This window comes from Phoxinus phoxinus (assembly GCF_949152265.1).
Source record: "Phoxinus phoxinus genome assembly, chromosome: 9".
Lineage (NCBI taxonomy): Eukaryota > Metazoa > Chordata > Actinopteri > Cypriniformes > Leuciscidae > Phoxinus > Phoxinus phoxinus.
This window is the reverse complement of record NC_136884.1, coordinates 27,486,283-27,497,270: the sequence shown is the minus strand read 5'-3', so window position 1 is coordinate 27,497,270 and position 10,988 is coordinate 27,486,283. Positions and strand designations below refer to the sequence as shown.

The 10,988-nt window shown below is 38.6% G+C and overlaps 1 protein-coding gene across 2 annotated transcripts in view; it reads left to right on the top strand.

The window, feature by feature from the left end:
* Positions 1-10,988, top strand: part of LOC307003754 (uncharacterized protein) — a 239,208-nt gene that overhangs the window by 209,393 nt on the left and 18,827 nt on the right. The window contains exon 1 of one of the 2 annotated variants that reach the window (XM_079622537.1): positions 3,862-3,951. The exons of the other annotated variant lie outside the window; for it this stretch is intronic. The gene's annotated coding sequence lies outside the window, so the exon portion shown is untranslated. Of the gene's footprint in view, positions 1-3,861; positions 3,952-10,988 lie in introns of those variants that run through there. 2 annotated transcript variants of the gene reach the window in all.

Genomic DNA, 10,988 nt, shown 5'->3' with positions numbered 1-10,988 from the left:
CGCAGCGCTTCTGTGTTGTACGTCAGCAGGTAGGCTCACTATTGGCCGACGCTGGTCATGTGTGTGACGTACAACACAGAAGCGATGCGCTGTTACACTACGAGAACTCACTCGAGGCCAACAGAGAAGAAAATGAATAGTTGAATAAAGTCTTTTTTTTCGCACAAAAAGTATTCTCGTCGCTTGATAAACTTATGGTTGAGCCGCTGTAGTCACTTTGACTATTTTAACGATGTCTTTAATAACTTTTCTGGGCCGGCAAGATTCAATTACAATAGAAGCCTATGGATGAGTGAGACAGCTCTCAGATTTCATCAAAAATATCTTACCGGTAATTTTTTTCCCGAAGATGAACGAACGTTTTACGGGGTTGGAACAACATGAGGGTGAGTGATTACTGACTGAATTTTAATTTTTGGGTGAACTAACCCTGTAAGTTGAAGTTAACACACCACTGTCACGTGTAGGCAGAACTTTTTTTGTAGTCCACGCAGTCCATAAACCATTGAAATCGACTGAGAAATGTAAACGTTATAGTGCTTCTTTATCCAGAAAAAACGCAGCTCCCCACTCAGTCGCCCTTTTTCACCTTTGGCTTTAGGCTTGCTTAGTTGGGGACATTTAATTTAACATTCAACTATATCCGTCCTTCGGATGAGACGTTAAACCGAGGTCCTGACTCTCTGTGGTCATTAAAAATCCCAGGATGTCCTTCGAAAAAGAGTAGGGGTGTAACCCCGGCATCCTGGCCAAATTTGCCCCTTGGCCTCTGTCCATCACGGCCTCCTAATCATCCCCATATACTGATTGGCTTCATCACTGTCTCCTCTCCACCAGTAAGCTGGTGTGTGGTGGGCGTTCTGGCGCAATATGGCTGCCGTCGCATCATCCAAGTGGATGCTGCACATTGGTGGTGGTTGAGGAGATTCCCCCCTTCTATGTAAAGCGCTTTGAGGTCTCAGATAAAGCGCTATATAAATGTAACAAATTATTATTATTATTATTATATTATTGATCTGCCTGCATTGACACCATTATATAAGAAAAATTAAGCATAAATTATCTAATAAAAATTATTCATCACTGAACTTACTTAAGCTGGACTGTGACGCTATTTTCTTCTAGAAACAAACTTAGTTGCATTATTTCCTGTTATCTCTGTAAAGCTGTTGTGAAACAATCTGTATTGTAAAAAGCGCTATATAAATAAAGGTGACTTGACTTGAGGCTTTGTGTTTTTGTGTCAATGGGCTGAACACCCTCCGGGTGAGCCTGCTACACTAGTCACACCCCAAACTCCCACTATTGATTGAGCTGGAAGTTGGCTGAGTTTTTGACCTCTTGTTAGATGCCTTGATTACTTTCACTGTGTGTTATTCTTTACTTTAGCCACTCTTCCACCGTCGGGCCGAACCGCTCTAAGAATGGTACGGAACGGTTCCAGTTATATTTCCACTTGAGCCTGGTATGGCACGGTTACAAACCGTTCTCTGCCTAAAATTTTTGATTATTCTGATAGCAGAGACAGTAACTCCAAGTAATTACCTCGATTCAGGGACTCATTCCCCTCGTCATGTCCCCTGAAAGACAAATCTTTGCTGTCCCAAAAAGATGACACAATCATTGAGGCACTTCAGTATGTCCCGGTTTTTCTTCACTCTCTCATTGTGCAGGCTTGTCTCTCGTCTCCACTGGTCATCCAGCTGCAAATCCACCCTGGACTCACCAAAGGTCTTCAAATGTACCACAACTGTGAGGTGTCGCTCAGATGCCTGGTGTTTGATAAATGTTTTTATAGATATATGTTTTACTGCAATAGCCCAACGATAATGCGATCCCGGTTGGTGTTTGCTGCATTGGTGAAGATATTAAGGTTGTTAAAACCCGTGCTGTTCCACATTCCCTCACTGATATTATAAAGCAAACACGGCCAGCAAAATAGCTTGTTCCGCTCAGTGCTAGCTGTTAGCCAGTCATAGCGGTCGTAGTTACCCTCAGTGAAGTGCCCGCACAAAACCTTTTCCGGCCTTGGTCAGCCCATCAAGCTTAGGTGTAAATCTTCCTTTTAAAATGATCTCGTTCTTCTCTCCAAACGAACGCCTTGAAAAAGCCACACGAAGGAGATCGAAAACAGGATCGGTAAGAGGTGTCAACTGTCAGCTTCAACGGAAGGCTAGCGTTGGTCCACGGGGCTGTGACGCGTTTAGATGACATATGGAAAATCCAGCCCAGCCTCACAAAAAACAACCATATTCTTTCTGGAAATATAATCGTAAAAATTAAACAATATATTTTTATATTATATGTTCTCTCTGCCCTGTCAAAATCAAAAATATATATAATATATTATATTATATAAATATAGTGGGCCCTGACAGCCCACCTCTGCTCAGACGGTGTCGATGTTCTTCAACTTTCCGTGTCGCTGTTCCGACCTGCGTTCACGTGAATTTTCTCAATCAGGAAATTATTTTTCTGATTATTCTGACACCACATGAATACAGTATAATTTAACTAGTGATCACGAGCGGTGATTATGCTTCTTACATCAGTTTCGGTGAAAATATTTCAAATTGACAACTCAGGCATTTTCACACGTAAATTTAAAATATTCTAGCTGACCCCCCCAGCGTGAGTTTTATAAGGCCACAATAGCGCTGTATGACAGATGTATCGTTTTTATTTAGTTTTTCTTTAATTATTCAAAATATTCACAAACTTGTTACATTCACAAACTACCTGATATTCCAATTCTCAAATATGTGGATGTGAATGTGTTTTAAAGAAGGTTATTAGCTGATCTATACTGCACAAACGGCGCCGCCATGTTAGTACACAGCACAATACAGAGAACCGGATCTGTCGGACTTACAAAACGCAAATTCATCCACTTCTCCCGAAATACATGAAAGTAAGTGGCCAATGAAGTGGGAGAAGAATAGAGTAAACTATAAAGTTACTTACACAATGGGAATCTGATATGAATAAATCACCTCATCAATTTATAATTGAAAGGATTGTTATGGCTGCTTCCATAGACATCAGTGTGTATTTTACAACCTATAAATGTGTTGTTTTGCTAGTATTGTTGTGTATTTAAATGCCTGAAACCTAAAATAAATAATATGTGGTTGAAAACACTGAATAGTTGTGATATATATGACAAGCACTGAGCGCTAGTCAAAGCATTTTGTGTCAAACACATTTGAATCTGGCATTTAAGTGACTTTGTGACTGTACATTCCTAAAATCCCATATGTGGGGCGGTTAATAATAGTAACCGCCTTTGTACATAAAGCCAAATTTATTAAGACCCAATCTCTTTTCAGAAATTTAAGTGAATTGGAAGTAAATGTTAGATCATTATAATATGCTATAAAATAATTACTTTAATATGTGATAAAACATTTTTTAAATAGCAGAGATTTCTGTGGAGTTCAGCGATTTGAATATCTCTACATATGCTGCAACTCAAATGACATTAAAGACTTGAAATAAAAAATCTTTAAAATACTCACTTTTAATTAGACTGTTTATCAATACTTTTTACTGAATTAATCACATTTGTACTTGCCATTTATTTATCTTTAACTGATTCTTGGACGATCATATTTTTAGGTATTTTATACCAATTGTCGGATATTTTTAGATTCAAATTCAAATGTCCACAATGTAATATTAGAAAACCATGACTTTTATATGTGTATATGTACTGAACTTTGCCATGAACTCTAACACTCATTTTAGCCAGTTGGTTTGGTCATTATTTGCATTTTTATACAATAATGTCTAATATGAATATTATAAATTATAAATGTCTAATATGAATATTATAAATACATGTATGTAATTTTAACGTGTGGACACTCAGGACTTTTATTTTGGCCTGGTGATATGACGCCATAAGGCTGCGCCACGCTCCTGCGTCTGTTGTGATTCGGCTGAAGAAAGGTTTGTACTTTTATCCATTTAAAGTGTTTAAATCGATACAAACCGTTCAGTGTTATTACTTAACTGGTTTTACCTGTGTGTTATATTCTAATGGCTTATCAAATATTAGTGAACGTATTTCTTGTGAGTAAAGCGCTTCCACATACGAGTAATAGACGCGCGTCTCATTTCGCTCCAGTTCTTCAACACGAATTCGGTTCGTGCGGTATAAATGCTTATCATAATGATTCAGTGATTCGAATCACCGCACGCTGACGAGACATGCTGGTCAAGACAGTGTAAATAATATAAGGACAACTTTAACAAACGAACTGCAAATATATTTATGAAAGTAAGTTATTCAATGTAATATACAAATGATTAAATAGAAAGTATTATTCATAACTAAATATCAATCGTCTGAATTACTTGTTTTATTAATTTGTACTGCTAGTTTTGTGTTTATTGTTAAAAGGATCCCCATTAGCTGTCACCAAAGTAAACAAGCTAGTCTTCCGGGGGTCCACAAAAGAAATCACACAACAATGTCAAAACGAAAACAGCAAAAAATTATAAACATCATTACCACATCATAAATTAATTCTAACAATTCAATACAAGTGTACAACCATTATTACACTCATAAAGTAAATATGTCCTTTCCTTACAATTTTAAAAGATGCATTCTTAGATGGTACCTAAAAGAGACTTTGCCATTCATTTTTCGTATATTCAATGGGCAATTATTCCAATGAGTGATGGCACGATAAATAACAGTTTTCTTTAAAGCATTTGATGTTGGGCATGGTAACATCATCAGGCCATCATTTGCAGACCTAGTCAAATGTGAATGTACCTGATCACACCTAACAATTTGGTTATATAAAATAAATGGTTGAGAAGAAAAGACAATGTTTCTAAAAAACTTAGTGGTATTAAAAACCAGCCTTTTCTCCACCATTAACCATGAGAGCTGACAGTGCATACTAATAATATTTGTACTAATGGGACAATGTAAAACCAACCTGTGTGTGTGTGTTTAATCTAATGCCTCTTTCAGAAAGGAGAGGTAACAAACTCTGTATGTTAAAGGTACAATATGTAGGAATTTTGTAATAAAATATCCAAAAATTACTTGCCCAGTGTGATATATTTCCTGCCTACGTCTAGCTGCACGCTGTTGTTGTTTCGTTCAAACATTATGGACCGTGGCAAGCAGATTGCAAGCAAACCACGGGCATATACACAGAAGAAGCAGAAGATCGCTGTCTTCATTGAAAGCATTACAAACAGACAGCTAATAATGTGGCGAATTTGTGCAGTTCCGAATTGCGGGAAGATTCGTGGCAAAACTCTGCCTTTCTTTGCAGAAATTCCTCCTCTGAATATTCAGGCTCAAACCTGTAACCCTGTCCATCAAAATCGATCTCAAAACCGTCATCCTCCCATGTTGGACAAAAACTACGATAAAACCTGTTGGAATGCATCTTTTTCAGCGATTTTTGAGTGCACATACCAGTGAACACCCCTGACCACTCGGTGAGTTTCACGTCTTTGTAAACGAAAGTTTAATGTGTTTTAGGAAGGAATCTTCCAGTGCACATAGACAACCATTGTGGGGGTGTGGGGGGGAAGCGAACTAAACCTAAAATTCTCGGGACAGGAGCATGTGTCCAAATTTTAATCTTAACCGTTCTATTTCATCAGATACGATCTGTAAACAGGGCTTTAAGTGTAAAATACCGAACTTACCCTTTAAATAAAAACTTTAACCTTATTATTATTGTTATTAATAAATTAATTAGGCTACAATTGATTTGCCCATAGCCTATTGTTACCTCAACATCACCGCAAAGCCTAACCGACATTTGCAACACCACGCACATTTGAGTTTTAAAAATGAGAATTAGGCCTACTCTTCAGTGAAAATGTTTAATAAATAAAGATTATTATCGTTTAATAATCTCCGTGTGTGGTTCTCCGGGATCACATTATCGTTGGGCAATTGCATTGCGTTTTCTTTAGCACATACCCTAAACTTACAATTTTATTGATACTAATAGATAATACAATAACAAATTGATATTAATATTATTGTGTAATTAAAATTATAGGCTATAATAACAGTCTAATAGGTCCGAACACCCAACAATCAGTCAATTAAAATTTAGATCAGCTTTATTACAAAATATTGCATATAATGGTTGCGGTAATGCACAGGTATTTTCTAGCCATGTTTGCCGTTAAAGGAAAGCGGCTTCCGTTTTTTCTCCACCATTCCAGTGGCTTGTCATCACCATCAATAACTTCCTCTTGTAAATAGGATGTGAGCTCTGATTTTGCTCGCTGGTCTGCGGGGATTGTGGTGGACATAGACAGCTTCTCTCTGCCCAGAAGACGTCCTAGTGTTTTCTGGCCCTTTTAGCCAGCTGCACTTCAGCTGCTTCACCCACTGCTTATTTTTCTTCCTCTTCCTCCTCCTCCGCTCTGATGCGTACAGGTGTCTTGATTTTGTCTTTCAAGAATGCCACCATCTCAACATCAAGCTGACTTTTGATCTCATCTGTTCTGCATCGATATGATCCCTCTTATAACGTGGGTCAAGGAGAGGGTGGCTTTGCACATCATCTGAAGTGTGTTGTCGTCATATTTCGATTCAAGTTTATCTAAGATTCCCTTTTTTATTTCTGCCATCATCTTTACATCCATCTCCTCCTTCACATGTCTTTGGTCAAAGTGACAAAGTCAACTGCTTTTAAATCCTTAGTGATGATCTCCCTTGTTTTGTTGTACAGATCAGGGATAGCAGTTTTGGTGAAATACTTGCGCCCCGGCAGCTCGTACTGTTTGTCAAACGTCTGAAGTAGTTGTTTAAAACTTTCCTTTTCAACAGTATGATAGGAAACCATCTGAAAAGGTTCGCTCAGCATCCGCATTTGAGTGTGGCAGGCTCAACACAATTGAGGCAACCTTTGATAATTTGGGGGAAAATGCCACTTGCCGATTTGCCAAAACTTAATTTGTACCATGAGCCTATTTTTATTGAGCAATTAGCTAGCCCACATAACGCACGTCAGACAACGTTTGCAACTATAGTTGAAGTCTGTACTAGGGCTGACTTCTAATAGTCGAGGATTCGATGATTCGATTCGGAGAGGTCTGATTCGACTATGAACCTCATGGTCGAATAGTAGGGAAATGTTATCAGAGCCGCTGCTAGCCATTTTGGTGCGGTCTCTTGCTCTGCTCTGCCGTGCACGCGCTACGCGGTTTGGAGCACAGTCTCTGTCTCGCGGGCGCCCTCGCTCTAGATTCCGGAGATTTTAACTAATTCCCGGGCATCAGTGAGCCGCTATCAATATGCGGGAGACTCCCTGAACTACCTTTGGGATGTCTGTATTTCTATACTGAAATAATATCTGCATTATAATGATTGATTTTTCATTAGGCTATTTTTTTGGTGCCCCCTCAGCTCTTGGTGCCCTACGCACAGCGCGTGGTGGGAGCGGTGGCGCTGAGTGTTATGTAACCAATGAGCAGCAGCACACTACATGCCTGTAATGTCCGGACCGCATTTGTTAGCCTTTACGGATTTATTGGCTCACAATGGCTTCTAAAAAATCATCAAAAGTGTGGGAGTATTTCGAGAAGGTTAAAGATGACCCAAAGAAAGTTAAGTGCAAACTGAAGGCTGTGTGCGAAGCGTCTCAGCAAAGAAGACATCCTTTCCTTTTTTTTTTTTTTTTTGCTCCTCTCCGTCAATTACATCCTCCAAAAGATAGGCCGCGAGCTCAGCCGCTGCCCGACCCGCCTCACTCGTAGGTGTTTTTTGGTCTTTACAAGGAGATCACTCAGTGTATTTTTTTTCTTCAAGGGCACCTCTTGAGTGCTGGTGTAATGACATCAAGCACTTCTGTCTTGGTTTGCTCCAATTCGTTTAAATTAAATCCACCTCTGTAGCGGGGATCAAGGAGAGTGCTGATTCGGAGAAGTTTTTGGGTTGCGTGGTTGTTATATTTGGCGTCTAATTTCGCCAAGATGCCTGTCTTAATTTTTTTACACAAATGTGTGTCATCGTCATTTTCCGTTAAGACACGACGTGTGTGTTGCAGCACTGGGGTGACAGACGAAACAGTAACATAAGTTTCCCTGACAAAACATTGGTCAAGTCTGCTACAGGCTTCAGTCCTTTGTTCACAGACTCCAGAACTGAAATATCTTGCCACGTTTAGTTTGGTAGTGGACGTCGGCTTTTGTCATCCGCAAAGACCCGTCGTATTGCTGGAGTCCGCTCCAGAATCCTTTCTGTCATCTTCAGCTTCGAGCCCCAGCGCGTTGGACAGTCCTACAATTAATTAATAAAAAACAAAAATAACATTACCATTTAAAGTGTCTGTTTTTATATATTTTTTTATATCAACCTTTTAATTTAACATTTGTTTTTTCTTTTAAGATAGATTTAAAATAGCTGCGTTTGTGTTCTGCAATTCTAATCCCTCTAGCTTAACATTGAACGGTTGTTAATTTATATAAAAGGTAACCATAGGCCCGTATTTTTAATGTTATTTAAATAAAGGTGTTAGAATAAAATTATTACAATGGTTATATAATGGTAACACTTTACAATAAGGTTTAATTTGTTAACATTAAATAATGTAATGAACTAACCATGAGAAATATCCTACATTAGGCCTATTTATTAATCTTTGTTAAAGGGCACCTATTATGGAATTTTGAAATGTACCTTTCATGTAGTGTGTAACAGATCTAAGTGAACAAAAACATCCTGCAAAGTTTGAAATATGAAAGTGCACCGTATATAAAGTCATTTTTATGAATTGTTAGAAGACCGAAAGCTTTTTCTCTGACTAGATGACGTCAACTTGTCAAGTTATTTGAATACGATACGCCCACTTATTGCGCTCCAAGGCCAGCAGGGAAAATATCATGGCGACGAGACGCTGTGTTCTGAAGTGCGACTCAAAAGCAAACTTTTTTCATCTGCCCAGGGAGGAGCATTTGAAGACTAAGTGGCTACAATTCATATATACAACTATACCACAGAAGTATAGTCCGAGCCTTGTGCTTTGTTCGCGCCATTTTGAAGACGATTGCTTTACCAACTTAAATGCAATCAAACTTGGATTCGCGAGCCGGCTGATATTGAAGGAAGTTTCAGTTCCAAGTGTATTTGCATCAGCTTCCTCCTCCGTATCACAACCTGTGTTATTAATAATTGTTGCATTTATGTTTTATGTAGCATGCTTAATAATTATTTTGTTTGTTGTGTAAGCACCGTTTAGCTTCTAGGTCTTCAATGGCAATTGTATTGAGATATGTGAAGTGTTTGTCGTTGTTTTCAGAGTTGTCTTAAAGAATAGAGTAATACCTCGTAGTAACGTAACTGCTTTTTTTTTTTTGTAAAAACGTTATGTTTATGCATCGGGCTAATGCAAACAAAGATTGTGCTTTTACAATATGAACTACAATTCTTTATCTTATTTTTAGTTTTTTTTACTACAAACTACAAAGCAGTGGACTATAATCATTATTATAACACGATTTAATTGATGAAAGCATCATTGTACTCCGTGTTAAACAATAAGTATTATCTCTGTAAACACTGCTGGGTCATCTGACCAATCAACGCAGATTAGCGTCGTGCAAAGGAGGGGTTTGGAAAAATGAGTCGTTGAACGAATCATTTGGGAGTCGGTGAGCAAATCAGGTAAAAATAAAATAAATTAAATGCATATTATACGACAACAAAAGTGTTTTTTTGTCATTGCATGCATGTAAAACTGTTGTTGGGGACTCCCAAAACAACATTAGGAACATTTTAAATGTCATAATAGGTGCCCTTTAAGGTTAGTTCACAGTGCATTATCTTGCAGTTATCTAACTTTTGATTTGAATAATCAAGCATTAGTAAATGTTGAAATTAACATAATTCATTTTTACATTCATTATAACATCCAGTTCATTATTAGTTCATGCAACTAATGTAGTTAACTAATATTTACGAATGAAACCTTATTCTAAAGTGTTACCAAAATAATATAAAAATAATAATGATATTAGAATATAATGGTTATCTTACCGTTACGAGAGAGTGATTAGGGATGTTGAGCTCCTCTTGCGCTCTCACGAGTTCACGTCTTCGGTGCCAACTCTTCGAGAAAGCCCCATTAATGGCCCGGGATACACCGAATGCTCGGTCTGTACTGGCCTTCTCCTTCTGAAGTGAATTGTTTATGGCGACATTCAAATTGTGCCCAAAACAATTAAGCCATGGCCAATTTAGTTGCCGCACTGCTGCAACGACATTAGCTCCGTTGTCTGCGGTGATACATGAAATTTTTCTTTCATCGACGCCCCATTCTTTAACACTCTCCAAGAGACTATCTGCCAAATAATCTGCTGTGTGGCTCTCAGGCACATAAATCGCTGCGAAGCAGTTTGATTGTAGTACCCAGTCTTTGTCTAAGTAATGAGCAGTAATTGACATGTAAGGTGTCATCGTATTGCTGCTCGACCACATATCGGTAATAAGCGCGACATAGTTCGCGCTACTGATGTTAGTCATAACCTCCTTTTTCACTGTATTATACAGCTCTGGAATAGCGGTTCTTGAGCGATGTTCTTGAGCAATCGGAGTTAAACTAGAACTTTTCCCGCTTTGAGAAGCGGCTGTAGAGCGGGGCTCAAATGAGGCTGCTACTGCTGGATGGTGGATGGTGATATGGCTGCGGAGATTAGTGGTCTGCGCATCTTTAACCTTTACTTTTTTTTTGCACATCCTGCATATAGCCTCTGTTGGATCCGTTGGTTCACCATTTGCATTTGGTTCAAATCCATAATACTGACAAATTAACGATGTGCATCTTTTCTTGGATATTAAGCCATCGTCCTCCATTTTATGCCAGGAAAATTTTGACGTCGGACATGAGCAATGGCGCGCGTGTGTGCGCAGCCACCCACCGCTAGCCTAGCTTAGCACAAAGACTGGATGTAAATGGTTGCAGCTAGCATACTAATCCAAATAAGTAGGGTTACAT